Raw genomic sequence first — 16,329 nt, forward strand, 5'->3', positions numbered from 1 at the left:
AGGTGATGAGCAGACCAGCCACTCAAATAGAGCTAAATAGCCAAAATTCCAGTGAGTTGTTTTTAAACTTTAATATTATAATTTGGATGCTTCAAGTGGGCAAGCTTGTTGATTTTCGGAGCTAATTTCCTCAACATGCTTTTTTTGCAGTCGAGAACCAGCCACCCTCCTGACGATTAAATTTGAATTTCTTGTATGGTCTCATCTATCTTTCCATAATAACTCGACCTTACCATTTTGAATTTGGAAATTATTAGTGCGAAGCTTAAAAATGGTTATCAAGCGCGGCTTACGTAAGTCTCGCATTAAAAATTATTAGTCGGAATGAACATATATTTACGAAACTCCATTCACAGACATTACATCCTGTATCTTTTACGATCAATGCATGAGAAAGTATTTCTATCATAAATAGTTCTAATAAATCCCACACCCTCTATCTTTGTTGTTTGGAAATTCCCAATCAAATAGAATTTATTTAGACGGAAGTACCGTCATTATTATAAAATTCTCGTAGCCGAGAACATAAACACCTTCCAATATTTGATTTATGCGCCATCGAAAGTTTTATATTATGAAAATTTACATGTAAATAAACAAAAATATATTTGATTGTGTCGTTAATTGGATGGAATTTAGTGAAAGACGTCAATGAACATTATAAATAAATTTATTTATCGAAATTTATCAGTTTCGGTATTATAATGTTGATAGATGAATAAATGCTTTATTCAATTCATTTTCATCATTTTTTATGCCGAACTACAATATCTAAGCGTTTAGAACATTCTTCTAAAAACTCAACTCTTATCTCAACTAAAATGAACGCAACTAGCTTTTATAAACAAATCAGAAACCGGAAGTTGGCCATCTCCGTAAGATTTGGTAGTTTTGTTAGGTAAGCCATTGTAGGGAGACTGCGCTTAAATGTGTACCACTTAATGCGAGGAGTTCTTTCTAAAGGGTACAGTATCTGGAATATTCTGCGCAATCCAGGATCTGCTTCTCGAGTTAAGTATTATTTAGCAGATCGAAAGGGGTTGCTACTTCGATTATCATTTTAATCTAAGCTCATTCAAATATCTTTAAGTATTTTGTCATGGAGATTAGCAATTAGCCAAAAAAGGTGATAAATTAAAAATAAGATCATCTCCAAGACCGCTTAGCTTCGGTAATCTGATGCGACCCGGTTTTTTCAATATTCTGTTCCCAAAATTCATTCACTAAAAACAAAACATAACAAACACACCATTGAACATATGTTTCAAGAGATCCAGAAATGAATTATAAAAAAACATCTTAAAATAGCCCGAAACATTTTAGCTAAATTTTATCTCTACGTAAATAAGGAATGAGTAGATAAAATATAGCATATAGTAATAAAATTTAAATTTTTCTCAGATTCAGAATTCAACAACCAAATAGTTTGTAGTTTTCTTATAAATTCCTTTTCAGTCGTAATTTTTAATAATTCCCCCGCGATGAATTCATGTATATATGTATCTAATTTGTAGTATTTTCAGAGTGATTTACCAATTTGCTCCTCATCTAATAGCTCATCATTCCCAACAATACTTAACTTTGATAATCGGACGATAATCACCATTCTTTTCCAAGTTGAACGAAGCTCCATAGTGCTTTATAGCTGAGAAGAATACTCTCTTGGTCGATATGGGTTTTAGAATGTCAAACTATTTACTTCAATACCGCAATGACATTCTGCGCTGCGGCTGCTGCTATGTTGTTAATAATATTAGAACTTGCACCAAAATTTCTAAGGTCGGAATTTCTAAAATATAGCCTTCCTAATCTTTTTATTTAGCCTTACCTTTAATATACCAGGTTGTTCAATGAGTTTTGCGGCGCGATAAGAAAAACACAATTTTGTGGTTTGACATACACTTCATTGTTCAGTATAGCCTCCGTGAACATCAACACACCTGTTCCAACGAGATTCCAATTTATGAGTTCCATCCCTGAAGTGAGAATCTGAAAGAGCTGAAAAATACGCTTACACAGCTGTTATGACCTCATCATTTGATGAAAAACACTTTCCACGCATGCATTTCTTAGGATTGGAAATAGATGGAAGTCGCTAGGGATGAATACGGTCGATGCTCCAACAATTCGAACTTGAATTCATGGATTTTAACCATTGTCAAAATGCTCTTATGAATTTTTATTTCTTCTGCAAATCTGCTCTTTTTTCAAAGTTTTTTTCTTTCAACTGGTCTTAAAGATTATATTCATATTCAGAATTTGTTGTTTGACCAATTTGCAAGTAATCCACAAACGAAATTCCCTTCCCATCCCAAAAAACTGATGCTAACACCTTCTTGACCGATTTCTGGACACGAACTCGTTTCGGAGCCGAAGAACCAGGTTCACTCCACTCTTTGCCTCTTGTTTTAATTCAGGATCATGGTGATAGACCTAAGTTCCTTCCATAGTGATAAATTGAAACCCAAACTCCAATTTATTCCTTAAAAAATGCTGTAAATGCTGCTGAAAAAGTCGCAATCGAATGTGTTTTTGTTCCATTGTTAGCGAATGCGGCACCTTTTGTGCACACAGCTTTCTGAAACTCAATACTTCAGTCAAAATATTGCTTGCACTGAACAATGAGATGCCTAGGGTTTCTATTAAATTTCTTTTAGTCATTCGATGATTTTCGAATACGATATCCAACATTTTTCCTGCGATTTCTGGTGTTACTGCTGTTTTTGGACGCCCTTGACGTGGATCGTCTTCAAGGCTTGTACGACCACGTCTGAATTCAGGAACCATCTTTATACTGTACTAATTGAAGACAAAAAGTCCTTATACAATTTCAATATTCGTTCATAAATTTTCTTTGCTTTTAAACCTTCCAAAAATAAAAATTCAATCACCGCACAATACTTGAGTTTTTCCATTGAAAAAAATACTGTGACACTTCGATATTAAATGCCTTGGAAACAAAGAATGAATGACGGATTGAAATGAAACTTCACATAAGTTCATATGTAGAGTGTACAAACATAACAAAAAAAAATTGAGCTAGTAGCAACGCCCCCTCTTATCGAATTGCAAAACTTATTGAACAACCTAGTAGTTTACTACAACACTTAGAGTGTTCAAAACATGAAGATGGAATCTATGGATTTTACTTTTCCACGTGGGAGGAGGTGACTATTCGCAAAAAAACCACCCCGACCAGGTGATACCTTCTTTTAAAATTACTTATCCGCACGAGTGTGACTCAATCGGCAATCCTTCTTCCTGAAGGAGTATTCATTTAGCCAGCGAATTTTAGGGCAGCTCGCCTGCCGCGCCAGTCAATGTAACTGATTCCTTTCTCACCTGTACGAAGAATTGTTTAAGAACTTGTCGGAACCCCTTACTGTCAAATTCCCTTTCCATCTTTTCTTCTTCTGCGGAGATTCTATTTCCGCCATGCTCACCTGGCCTAATTATAGTAGCGTTCCTATACCTTCTGACTACCTTTTCTCCCTTTTCTTCTACTCTCTTCTTGTATAAACACTTGTTCTGCCCTGAATTTTAACCCCTTCAAAAACTTCTTGGACCGCACTCTCAACCTCTTCCTTTCCATCCCCACCGAGCGCCACCTCTTCTAATTCCATGCACTTCCCCGTTTATCACACTTAATGCTGACCCTCTAATTAGAATGCCCTGTTGGGACTACCTTAAAGCGGTTCCAGTAGGTAATCCCAACTATGAGTTCTGGCTGTCAACCAAAGTTCATCACTGTGTGTACAGAATGGGTGTTAGATACCTCCAAGACGAAGGCGTGGGTAATTATTCGCAAGCTAGGTTTACAGAACCCGGGCATTAATCTCAAATAATAGAGGATAAAATTCACGAATGCCAAGAAGGCCAAAACCACAATAGTGGATAGTTTCAGCTTGGTGTTCGCGCTGGACAAGAAAAGTTTGAAAGTGTTCAGGGAGGTCTTATAATGATCTTCCACTTTTTCTTGGAAAAACTGAAATTCAATTATGTTAGGAAACTGTAGAGTATCATTTCACAAACAAATATACTGCAAAGTTGAAGAGGACTTGCCGAAGTATTGTGGGCATTCTGATGACTCGAATTCACTAGCTGGATGTACATTCAGAATAGGAATTCTATAAGATAGTGCGTATGCGTCCTGTAATGAGGAACGGAATCTACGGCATGTTAGCTATATGGGAGAACCGCTTATGGACTCATCTAATTTCAAATTCGATATTTGGGCTAACCTTTGCTAGTAAATTTCCAAGACGCGTGCAACTCCATAAAAATGGTGGACGTGTTTATTTCTCATTCTTAGTTTCTATTACCGCAAGATCGTGTTCATTGGCCTTAGTAACGGGTCAACGCTCGGAACCATAGAAGTAGGTTTCGGATTTGATGCATCTATCGCAACAGACGCTGGTCTCGGAGTGCCATTCTTCTGACACAAGTTGTTGCCGTAATGCTTACTGGGTAATTGTTTGTGATACACGGTCTAACGCCTTCTCTAAATTCAACAACACAATATAGAGAGAGGATGTTTCTTCACGAGGAAACGCACGTAACGTAGTGACGAGGTAGCCGTCGGCAAACACGATGCAGCCCTTCGGTGCGTTGGTATTAAAAAAAATGAATTGTGCGGTCATTTGATGTAATAACGAGCTTCATCAATCAGTTACCAAATTGTCCCTTTTCTTTGAGGCTAATAAAGTAGAGGAGTTTATAGCCATGGGAGGAGGTAAACCCGTGTTCTATGTCGTAGCTTTTGACACCACATTACAGAGTTTCTTTCAGAGAGCAAATATGGATGGGGTGGGAGAAATTCAAATAACTATCGCAAGTTCTTCCATCGAACACTTTTCGATTCGCGGAAAAAAAGGCGGAGTCGAACACGGTCACATCGTATCGCCAATATAATTTTTTCTTATTATCCGGAATATTCTCCATTTTTGCCTTGTTTGGAGGCCTTCAATGGACCATAACATCGATCCTCAAACACTTCGGCAATGCGGGTTTGTTCACCTCCCTAAATGGCTAAATGGCTCTGGATTTGGAAAGAGACCGCCCACCACAACCTATTGAGCTGGATTTTATCCGCAACCAGATGGTTAAGATCTCGCTCATAGATTTCGTCGTTACGTAAGCAACGGAATCGTCCATCCTCATGTAGGGGGTGAAGAATTCTTCGGAGGATTCTTCTCTCGAACGCGGCCGAGATTTCGCAATTTTTCTCTCCAGTAAGAGCTTTGACCCATTCAAGTAGGATTTTCCCATTTAGATTCACTGCGTATCGCCCCCTGCTCTTAAGATGTGTTTCTGAAACACAGTAGATGTCTGCTTTCAGAGATCAGGGACGTTGAGTCAAATGTGTCAACATTTGATTCCATAAGGTCATTAAAAGTTTGATAGCAGCGAATTGACGCTGCTCATTGGTTTGGGCCGATGCAAACATTTCCACTGAATTCTTAAAACCTGGTTGCTTCTGTTTTGCGTATCTGGGAAGGGTTGGGCTGTAGTTTCAGGAAGGCAATGCCAACCAGTTTCTTGGTTCTGATTTTACGCATTTAGGACGGGTTGGGGTCCAGTTCTAGGGAGACAGTGCCAAGCAGCTTCTGCATATGATATTTCTGATTGAGTCAAGTTTTGTCACATCTGTATCACTGATTGCTTGACTCGTGCAGCCTCATTCGTTTTCTTCGATTTGCCAGCTTCCCTTCTGGCAACCATTTCTTTGCATGCCGGACATCCACGGTAGGTCGAGGAATGTTCGTTTTCACCACAGTTATCGCAGCCAGGTGTTTCTGTTTTGGGTTCTGGGCATTTCCCATGCAGATGGCTCTTAATGCACTTCACACACCTGTGCACAACTGAACAGTTTGGATCAATATACCCGAAGTTTTGTCAGTTGAAACATTGGACTTATTCCACTGGCCTAACATTCTCTAGTGTTATTTTCTGGTGAAGAATAAACATTAGCTTAAACACCACAATGAGTTCTTGAGTAGGCAGGAATGTGACGATAAATCGTCCCGATTGTGTTTACGGGATTTTCGGGTTTTCACTATGCATAGCTTTATCCCTTATTGTCACGAAATTTGCTACTGTTCGGAGCTGCAATGAGGGGTACTCTGATTTAAGCTCATTGCTTATATCTTTTAGGTCGGTTTCTTGATGTAGACTGCGGAAAATAAGAGAATGTGCTCTTAGCGACGGAGGAATTGTCGTTGTGGCGTTGTGCCTGTTCTCTTTGCTAAAAGCGAATATCTCCGACTGATCCTCCTTTCGCCCTGATATTTTTGAGGGACGAATCCAACCCGTTTGCTCTTAGAGATTTCAAAAACTTAGGTACATTCAGTTTGCACCCAGTTAAAAAGGGGATCTTCTCTTTTTTGCCTTAATACTGGTATGAATAGAAGGTTTGAAGTTTTAAGCTACCGGTGGGATACTTATAATTTTAAAACTAACCGGTCCTGTTTTTTTTTTGTTTTGTGCCGAACAAAATTGAATCTGTTGTTCCCGCTGTGGCTGTCCTTATCAACGATGGCTTCAACCGAATTTCTATCCAAAGCCGTTGTCTTAGGGCTCGTGCTCCTCCTGAAGTTCAAGAATGGACGCCTGCTGACATTTGATGTGATGCGCCATAGTGGCTTACTTCGTGGACGGACTTCCAGCCCTTTCATGCCCAGTGAAACATTCCAAAAGGCATACAAACACCCTGCTAGGAAACTACGTTGCGCCTTTGACGAAATTTCCTTGCTGGTATTAGAGTCGTCTATTAACAATTTTCTGCTAAATATTCGCCGTACTGTTATATAATTCTGGTGTTCTGGCTAACTGTCATTACTACGATTTACATTGACGTCACAAATAATTTTCCCCAGTGATCACAATATTATTCCATGACTTGATGAGATGCGTTAGCTAAACAATGAGAGTGACAAGTTTGGTACAGTTTTCCATTTTGATTAAGCTAATTTTTATTTAAAAGGTGTTACTTTTCTGACTAACGAACCTACATGGAAAGGACTGCTGGGTCCACGTTCCTCTTAAGCCAAGACCCAAACAACGGGATGGTTTCACCTGATGTTCTTTAATCTAGAGCTCGACCGCATCGTCAATGAGATGACCCTGTTGGCCATCATAGGCTATGAGTCGCCTGACACAACTAGTCGCGCACATTACGCGGCTATTATAGTGTGCTAAGAATTGGAGTCAACAGAAAATGAAATAAAGCTCAGAACCATCGATTGGTAAACAAGGGACATATCCGAATCGAATAACTACAGCTGTGAGGCAAAACATGACAATGAGCAAATAGAATTTCGAAAAGGTAGGGGTTCATAACAAACTTAATGAAACCACGAATTGTATCAATCTGATTTGAACTTGATCAAATGTCGTAAGCTGCAACGATCCAATCATATAAAACAAATGCACGAAAATCGGATCCTGAACCGAAAATTAAAAGACAGGGCACAAAAGCACTGGACATAGCAAAAGCCATTCAAAGTTGGACGCATTCAGTCGACGCAGATCGTAAATCTCTCCTTAAGTTTACTAATTAAGGGATGCACTAGCTAAAGGAAGCAATACCTTGAAGCATGGACTGCAGTGTTATCGCATAATTACTTCTCCTCTCATCATCATCAACGGCGGAACAATCGGTATCCGGTCTAGGCCTGCCTCCACCAATTCGATATCCCTAAAAGCTGTCCGGCGTCCTGACCTACGCCATCGCTCCATCTTAGGCAGGGTCTGCCTCGTCTTCTTTTTCTACCATAGATATTGCCCTTATAGACTTTCCGGGTGGGATCATCCTCATCCATACGGATTAAGTAACCCGCCCACCGTAACCTATTGAGCCGGATTTTATCCACAACCTGACGGTCATGGTATCACTCATAGATTTCGTCATTTTGTAGGCTACGAAATCGTCCATCCTCATATAGGGGGCCAAAAATTCTTCGGGCGATTCTTCTCTCGAAGGCGGCCAATTTTTCTTGTAAGAACCCAAGTTTCCGAGGAGTACATGAGGACTGGCAAGATCATTGTCCCGTACAGTAAGAGCTCTGACCCTATAGTGAGACGATTCGAGCGAAACAGTTTTCGTAAGCTGAAATAGGCTCTGTTGGTAGCCAACTACCGTGCGCGGAATTCATCATCATAGCTGTTATCGGTTGTGATTTTCGACGCTAGATAGGAGAAATTTTCAACGGTTTCAAAGTTCTCCTATCTTTATTGTTTTTGCCCGATGTTGTTTGTTCTTTTGGTTTTGACGCTGACGTTGCCACCATGTACTTCGCCTTCATTAATGTGCAGATCTCGCGCCAACCGCCGCTTGCTCGATCTGGATGAAGGTAGACTGTGCATCTCGGGTCGTTCTTCCCATGATGCCGATATCGCCAGCGTAGGCCAGCAGTTGGGTAGAATGGTGCCTCTCGCCAGGTTAAAGAGGACGCATGATAGGGCATCCCGTTGTCTTAGCCCGTTGTTGATATTTAATGGTCTCGAGAGTGATCCTGCTGCTTTTATCTGGCCTCGCACATTGGTCAGGGTCAGCTAAGTCAGTCTTATCAATTTCGTCGGAATACCGAATTCTCTCATGGCCGTGTACAGTTTTACCCTGGCCATGCTGTCATAGGCGGCTCTAAATTCGATGAAAAGATGGTGCAACTGATGTGAATATTCCAACAGTTTTTCCATCGCATGGCGCAGAGAACAAATCTGATCTGTTGTTGATTTGCCGGGAGTGAAGCTTCTTTGGTATGGGCCAATGATGTTCTGGGCGTATGGGGCTACCGGACCTAGCAAGATAGCGGAGAATATCTTAGAGATGCTACTCAGCAACATGATACCTTTATAATTGCTGTACTGTGTGATATATCCCTTTTAATGTATGAGACAGATAATGCCTCGTTGCCAATCGTCAGGCATTGATTCGCCGTCCCATACTTTGAGCATCAGTTGAAGAACCACTTGATATATGTTTCTTCTATGCTTGGTAGTGGCAACATTTGTGCGTCGTCTTCAGTTGGCAGGACCTCCAACTCGCCAATATTTTAGTTGTTGAGCAGTTCATCAAAATACTCAACCCATCGCTCCAATATGCCCATTCTGTCGGAAATCAGATTTCCCTCTTTGTCTCGGCAGGATGAGCATCGAGGCCTTATACACTTCATCCTGCTGACTTGTTGGTAAGACTTCCACGTTCTACGTTCTACGTTCCGACTTTTTTGCTGCTGGGACCAAGTATCTTTGTGGCCACATCAATGATAACGTTCTTCAGGTGGTTGTGAAGATCATTTGTTGATGCTTCATCTCCAGGATCTCTGTTGACTGCGGTCATTGTGGCATCCATTTCGCCCTTATAGGTGTTGCGGAGGGCTGTGTTGTGAATGGCTTCGGATTGTAGGTGGTGTCGTAATTCGAGCTCGAAACACCATGCCAACAAGATAGTGGTCCGAGTCTATATTGGCCCCCCTATATGTTCTGACATTCATCAAGGCTGAGAGGTGGCGGCGTTCAATCAAGACATGGTCAATTTGGTCGAAAGTGGTTCCATCTGGAGAGGCCCACGTATGTTTGTGGGCCGCTTTCCGCCAAACACGGTACTTCCAACAACCATTTCGTGTGATACTGCTAACTGAATAATCCGCAGTCCGCTACCATTGGTGTTCCTATGTAACCTATGGGAGCCAACGTATCGCCTGAATACGGGCTCCGTCCCCTACTTGACTGTTGCAATCTCCAAGTATGATTTTGATATCATACTTGGAACAGGCTTCGAGGGTCCGCTCAACTACCTCGTAGCAGGTATCCTTCTCCGATTCTGCAGTCTCCTCTGTAGGGGCGTGAACGTTCATCAGGCTTATATTTCTAAATTTGTCTCGCAAACGGCAGAGTGTATAGCCGTTCGCTTATGTTTTCAAAGCCGATAACAGCAGGTTTCATTTTTTGGCTGAGTAAGAAACCTACTCCGAACACATGCTTTACTGAATGGCCGTTATAATATATGGTGTAGCGACTCTTCTCCAGGAAACCGGTCCCTGCCCAACGCATCTCCTTAACGCTGTTATATCAGCCCTATATTGGGACAGGGTATTGGCTAGCTGCTTGGCAACTGCATCTCCTTAGAGAGACAGACCACACGTTCCATGAGAAAATGCGCAAATCGTTAATCCGTTGTCGTTGCGGGGTTCGTCGTTGTAAAATCCATCCTGTCCAAGGCTCCTTCCGTGGCTTCGTAATATCAGTTTTCCATGTAGGGTTGTTAGCCCTACCCAACCCCCAACCTGGAGGACCAGTTGGTATATTTTGTCCCGTTTTTAAACGCGGGAGAATCGCCTTCACCCTTCTCCGTCTGCCGTTTTTCATGAAGAAAGAACTCCCAGCTGTTGGTGTTGGTTCAGCAGGTGTTTCCCAGGTTTTATGCCCCATCGTGGGTACCAATCCACGTTTCGCCCTGGGTCCTATACTACCATTTGACCGCCTTCTCCTTCTCCTCTGCATTGTTTTAATTTCGTCTGAAAAGGATTTTTCATATTCGATGTATATGCAAAAATAACGTCTCAGCAATAATCAGATCAACGTTAATAGCTGCACACTTCACGCCCACGCACAACTTGAATCTAAATTTCTAGTATTTTTTTCATGTATTCCATGTCAACTTGAACCTTAGATCATTCACCTGAAGATTCACTACAGTCAAATACCTTCCTACATTCCCCAGAAGTTCGTCAAACTCCATCCGGTTTCAGAATGGAATAACAAACATCTCGAAATATTCATGGATGAAAATATTCACTTTTTGAACTGGATTTGTTTTTATTGAAATACCTTCTTATCTGTCAGATACTACCAATTTGTAACTGATCCCTTCCAGCATAGAATCAAGATCACGGGACCACTAATCCAATATTAATTTCGACGAAAACACTTCAATCAATTTTAGTAGCTTCGACATTTTTCTCGGTTTTAGGGTCCGAAAGGAGCAGCTTCGAACATAGGCTTGCTGCTATTGAGATATCAATCCAATCCAATCATCCGTGAAACAAACGTTCAGCGATCGTATCGATAGGAAAGTAAATTAATGATGTCCTAAGTTCACTCCAAATTTATGCAGTCGTGTATCATCATTCTTCTGGATAGTGATCACTTTCTGTTTCTATGCCTGACTATAAGCGTAAATCGAGTTCCGTTGACTATCACATTTCGAGATATTTTATGTGGGATTCAAAGCGGTCTAAGATAAAAGATACTTGTTTGATATTTCGGGAGGAAAGGGGGCAGAAGATTCACAATTTTTCATACCTATAAATCTAATTGGGCAATACTATCGTACCGAAAAACTTAGCTGCTAAGGCGCTTAATTAGCTAAATATAATTGGCGTAGATACTATGCGCAACTTTTCAGCTACCAAAGTTCATTTAACCGCGTCTCCGCAATTAGTTTAATTTCCAACGAGAATCATTACAAATTGCTACATTATCCATCATTTACCGGTGACCTCACACTGAGAATCCTTTTAGTGCACAAGGTAGCCGAGTTAGCCATCTGCATACCCAATTATTTCCTGCAGGCTCTCGCCAAAAAGTTATGAACAATATAACTCCGGCTGCCACATAAATAAATGCCCTCCGCACGGCAAATTGATTGATCACACCATCGCTATTTTGCCTCGTCATGGATGCGATTACGGTGGAAATAACATAATACACGCATATTCAAAATATCCGGCCATTGAGGGCCGAACAAAACGTTCGTGGAAAGGAGGAGCACGGGTCCAATGTCCTCCGTCGAATGTTTTGATTGATTTATCGAGCATCTGTGACGAATTGCTCGGTAAACGAACAAACTGTCTGACTATCTGCTCACTGTCCGCTTCAAGGTGGACATTTTAGAATCCTATTTGCCTGGGCATCGCCGAGTCCATTGTTCGTCAGCCATTGTTTGCCAGGAAAGTGATGGTTTTTGCTATTGCAGCGGTCTACAATTACACCTAATAAATTTGTCACGGGCAATGAAATTCTCCTCGAAAGGAGGTGGGTCCTTCGAGGATGAAAGGAGCCGCCTGATAGATATGTCGGCATCGGAGCATAATGTCCTTGTCGATGGATATTTTCCGCTTTTTGCAAATGGCTAGACCGGAAATTGTCCTTTTTGCATGAATATTAGATTCCAACTACTCCTAATGTGATTAGCAATCTATCTACTCGTGCATCCGTCGCAGATTGCCCGTAAGTGCAACTGGGTGTGCATCGAATGTGATAGGTTGTGATAGATTGACCATGTGCAATTTTCTGGGCTATTCATAGAAGGCAGCAATTTTGAATGGATTGTGTGCATTGGAGCTATTCAGTGACATGTTAATCAACATGCGATTTATACAATTACTCTCTATAACTAATTTGAATTGATTAATTGTCATGATTGTTTGAATAAGGCCATTCATATTCTCTCCGGTATCCTTCCCCTTAATCATTAGGGAGACTGGGATAATTGGAGCTATATTCTGTAATGTAGCATTATCTTATGTTAATTATCGCAATGACTCATTTTCCAAGAGTATTCGATTGAATTGAATCGGCTTTCCATTGAGGTTACACAGATAAAGGATGCGGATCAAAGACAATTTTATTCGTCTAATAGTACAATAAAAAACAAACAATTAACTAAGGAAAACGTGGAAAAGTGGTTGCTCCTATGTGATAAATATGCGTCAACCGCGCCTATATGCTATCGCTACTAGTATCTAACCCGTGCATCAGCGAAATTCCTCAATTGCTGTTGTTTCAGTCCAGAATACTCCGATTTCACCACAAATGTAGATATAAATTTATTAAAGCTTGGAATTATCCAGTAAAAGTGGTAGTCTCCCCCTCGGACCCCACCTTGTCGTGATGGGGAATTACTACTCCACTACTACACTAAGGGTGTCCAAAACATAATAGGATATAAATAGGATTTAAACTATCCAAGTGGTAAGAAGTCACAGATTTCGAATCCACCCGCGACCATGAGCAATCACGTCGCGGCCACGGATTTTGGAGGCTTCACCACATTCATACCCCCCTTAGATAAATCTGTACAAGGTATGCTTTCCGACTTAGTGGAAAGCTTGCATTTAGTGCATATGACGAAGTTAGTCAGAAAGGAAAGTACGGTAACTCTCAACTTGGGAGAAACTGGAAAGCCAACTACGGCCGGCTCGTCCGCGCTACTAGAGGAATGAGGAGGAATGCTCGGCAGAAGGTAACTTCGGCCACTAAGGAAGGGAGAGTACAGGCTGAATCCTGCCGCTCGGAACCTTTTCCTTCACCCTTACCGGGAAGAGCCGAAGAAAGGGAAGCAGGTGACGTGGACGCTACCGGTTTAACAACGGTATATGGAAATGGATCCAAGCCGCCCGGACACTGTGAACTTGGAAAGGCCCCAAGCCGGCGGTGGAGGAAGGCGTTGCGAAGAAAGACGAAGCACCTTGGGAATGTGAACATGGCGGTGGCTGTACCACTAGGTGCAGGAACGTCCAGAGAAATCGAACGCAAGGAAGCGGAATCGCCGGCGGAAAGTGGAGATAAACTGGAAACCCCGGTGAGATTCACATTCCCGGTAATACTGGCAAGAAGCGTAAGACCAAGATATCTGTTGTAGTCAACGCTTAATCCTGCTCCGCACCAAGGTTTATATCCACACGTCCCGCGTGGATTAGGACCGGTGTGCTGGGACGTGATCAAATCAGCAAGAGAGATCTCAATGAAGCTGGTCCCTCCCTTAGGAATATGGATACGAAGGCAGAAAGGAAGAGGACGTATGCGCAAGCTGCAGCCTCTGTTCTGACTGCTGCCGTGGGAGTTTCCTCCAAGGATGGCAAAATGTCAAAGGGATAATTTACTATCCTCCGGGAATGAATGCAAGATTTAACAATCAAAGGTTTTCGCGATAGGCTTCTCCGTTTGGAGTGCACTGACGAAGCGGCCTTAAAGTGGTTCCAGCAGGCAATCCCGGCTTTGTGTTCCGGCGGTCGGCGCAAGTTCACTATTGTGAATACTGAGCTACGCAGGACAGTACATGTCGAATTTTGGTTAGCGGGCGCTCGAGGGAAGGCAGAGGATATCATCCGCATGCTGGGTAAAAAGAACCCGGGCATGAATTTTGGACACTGGAGGGTAAAGTTCATGAATGCCAGGAAGGACAAATCTATAAACGTCTGAATGTTCTCAGGGGAAGTCATCATACGGTGCTACACTTTTTCCTAGATAGACTGAAATTCAATCATATCAGGAAACTATAAAGAATCATCTCCATTTCGAGAGCGAAGAACGATGATGGTCTTCGACTCACACAATATAGAGCAAATTGCGGCATCTTCGGTGCGCTCTCCCACAATGGAACTGCACGCGGAAGATAGTGCTTACAGTGGCGAAACCCTCGTATGGAGGTTCGCACTGGGGTAGGGACAACAGAGTAAATCCTACCTGCTAGTAACGTCTCGTGCACCTTCCAAGGAATGGGTGGAAGAAGAGGCAGCCAGTTTTCCAACAGTTTTCCATAACACATTAGACTAACTTTATGTCGAAAAACATAAAGATTGGTTAAATCAAACTGCAACCTCCCAAAGTCTCTTCCTATCTGTTGGCTTGCTAATGCAAGAGCCATGGGTTCGGTTTAACAGAATCTGTAGCATTGGATCAGTAAAGGGAGCTACGATCTTCTACGATGAAAGATCCATAAGACCCAGAACTTATGTCCTGATGTCAAGACGATTAGAGGCAACCATCCTGAGACAGTTCTGTTCCCAGGACTTAGTTACTTATTGTTGGCCAGTTCGAATCGGATGGATGTTTCGAGTGCCTCATGTTTGGACACTTTGCGCGCACCAGCGGCATTGATCGATCCGATTGATTCAGAAGGTGTGGAGAGGGGCAATATGGCCTGCAAAGTAATGCGATAGGGACCCCAAATGCCTATTGTGAGAAGGAAAGGAAGGAAGGGATAACTGGCATATTGCGGAAAGAATTTAGGAAGGCATTGACTGCAATGAAATCAAATAAGCCTCAATCATTTTAGAGTTGCTTAGGATTTACTTGAGTAGACCACTTAAGAATAAATTAAGAAAGGAACTAGGTATTGTTCCTTATACTGTAAATATTTTTATTTTCCTTCCGAAGACCACGTGCCCCCTTCCTCAGTGCTAATACCTAATTTACTAACATACTAACACTGAGGAACTGGCCAACAATAATATCTGCGCTGCTTCCACTTTTAGAATCTCCTCGTACGATAAATTGCCCTTACTTTGCCTCTGAGCGAATTCGCACTTTATTCTTGAGTTGCACTTGGGTCACAGGTTTTTTAGCTTCCGTACTTTTAGTTCTGTTCTTCGGAAATGCTAGTGTGCTTTTTCCTCTTAGGCGCCTGCTGATTCTTTAGAAGATCACCGTCTTTCTTCCGGACATTTTTCTTTTTTGGCAGGTCCCAAACACTACGGTTCGGTGTCACTTGGGTCACTGTGACACTACTTATCATCATCATGAACAGCGCAACAACCGGTATTCGGTCTAGGCCTGCCTTAATAACGAACTTCACACATCTCGCTTTTACACCGAGGTCCACCAATTCGATATCCTTAAAAGCTGTCCGGCGTCCTAACATACGCCATCGCTTCATCTCAGGCAGGGTTTGCCTCGTCTTCTTTTCCTACCATAAATATTGAACTTATAGACTTTCCAGGCTGGATCATCTTCATCCATACGGATTAAGTAACCCGCCCACCGTAACCTATTGAGCCGGATTTTATCCACAACTTGACGGTAATGGCATCGCTCATAGATTTCGTCATTATCTAGGCTACGAGACTACTGGAATGACATTTTTCGGGTTTTCCTTGGGACTTCTGCCCTCCTTCTGCGACCTATCAAAGAGGACCCTAATGACTCTCACTATGTTTCTGATAGATTGGTGCACGTAGTGGTAGTCCTTGATTAACTCGGACTGCGTAACAATTTTAATTCTAAGTTGCATGAAAGGTAGGTAGGTAGGTATCAGCCTTGGTCGGGTTACTCCCGCTAAACACACCTCCACCCACCCCAATCCACTGGGGTCGCCCCTAATGGGAGATCTGTAATCAACGTGTAAACACTACGAGCTATATATAAATGGAACCATCGAACAGTGGAACGATCGTGCAATTGCAGTAAATTATATTCTTCTACAAAAAATCAACAGAGCCTTTCATACCGGAAACTGGTTTCCCGACTTGTAATAATACTCAGTTCAAGTTTTAAATTCAGATAGAAACTCAAGTATACTAGCCAGGCTTCGCCCAGTACTCTAAT

General features: G+C 42.0%; 1 pseudogene; it reads right to left on the minus strand.

Moving 5' to 3' along the window:
* Positions 1–2,325: 2,325 nt before the first annotated feature.
* On the minus strand, positions 2,326–2,915 carry LOC119654097 (annotated as a pseudogene).
* Between the last annotated feature and the right edge of the window lie 13,414 nt (positions 2,916–16,329).

Source organism: Hermetia illucens, chromosome 4 (assembly GCF_905115235.1).
Source record: "Hermetia illucens chromosome 4, iHerIll2.2.curated.20191125, whole genome shotgun sequence".
In the NCBI taxonomy this organism is placed as follows: Eukaryota; Metazoa; Arthropoda; class Insecta; order Diptera; family Stratiomyidae; genus Hermetia; species Hermetia illucens.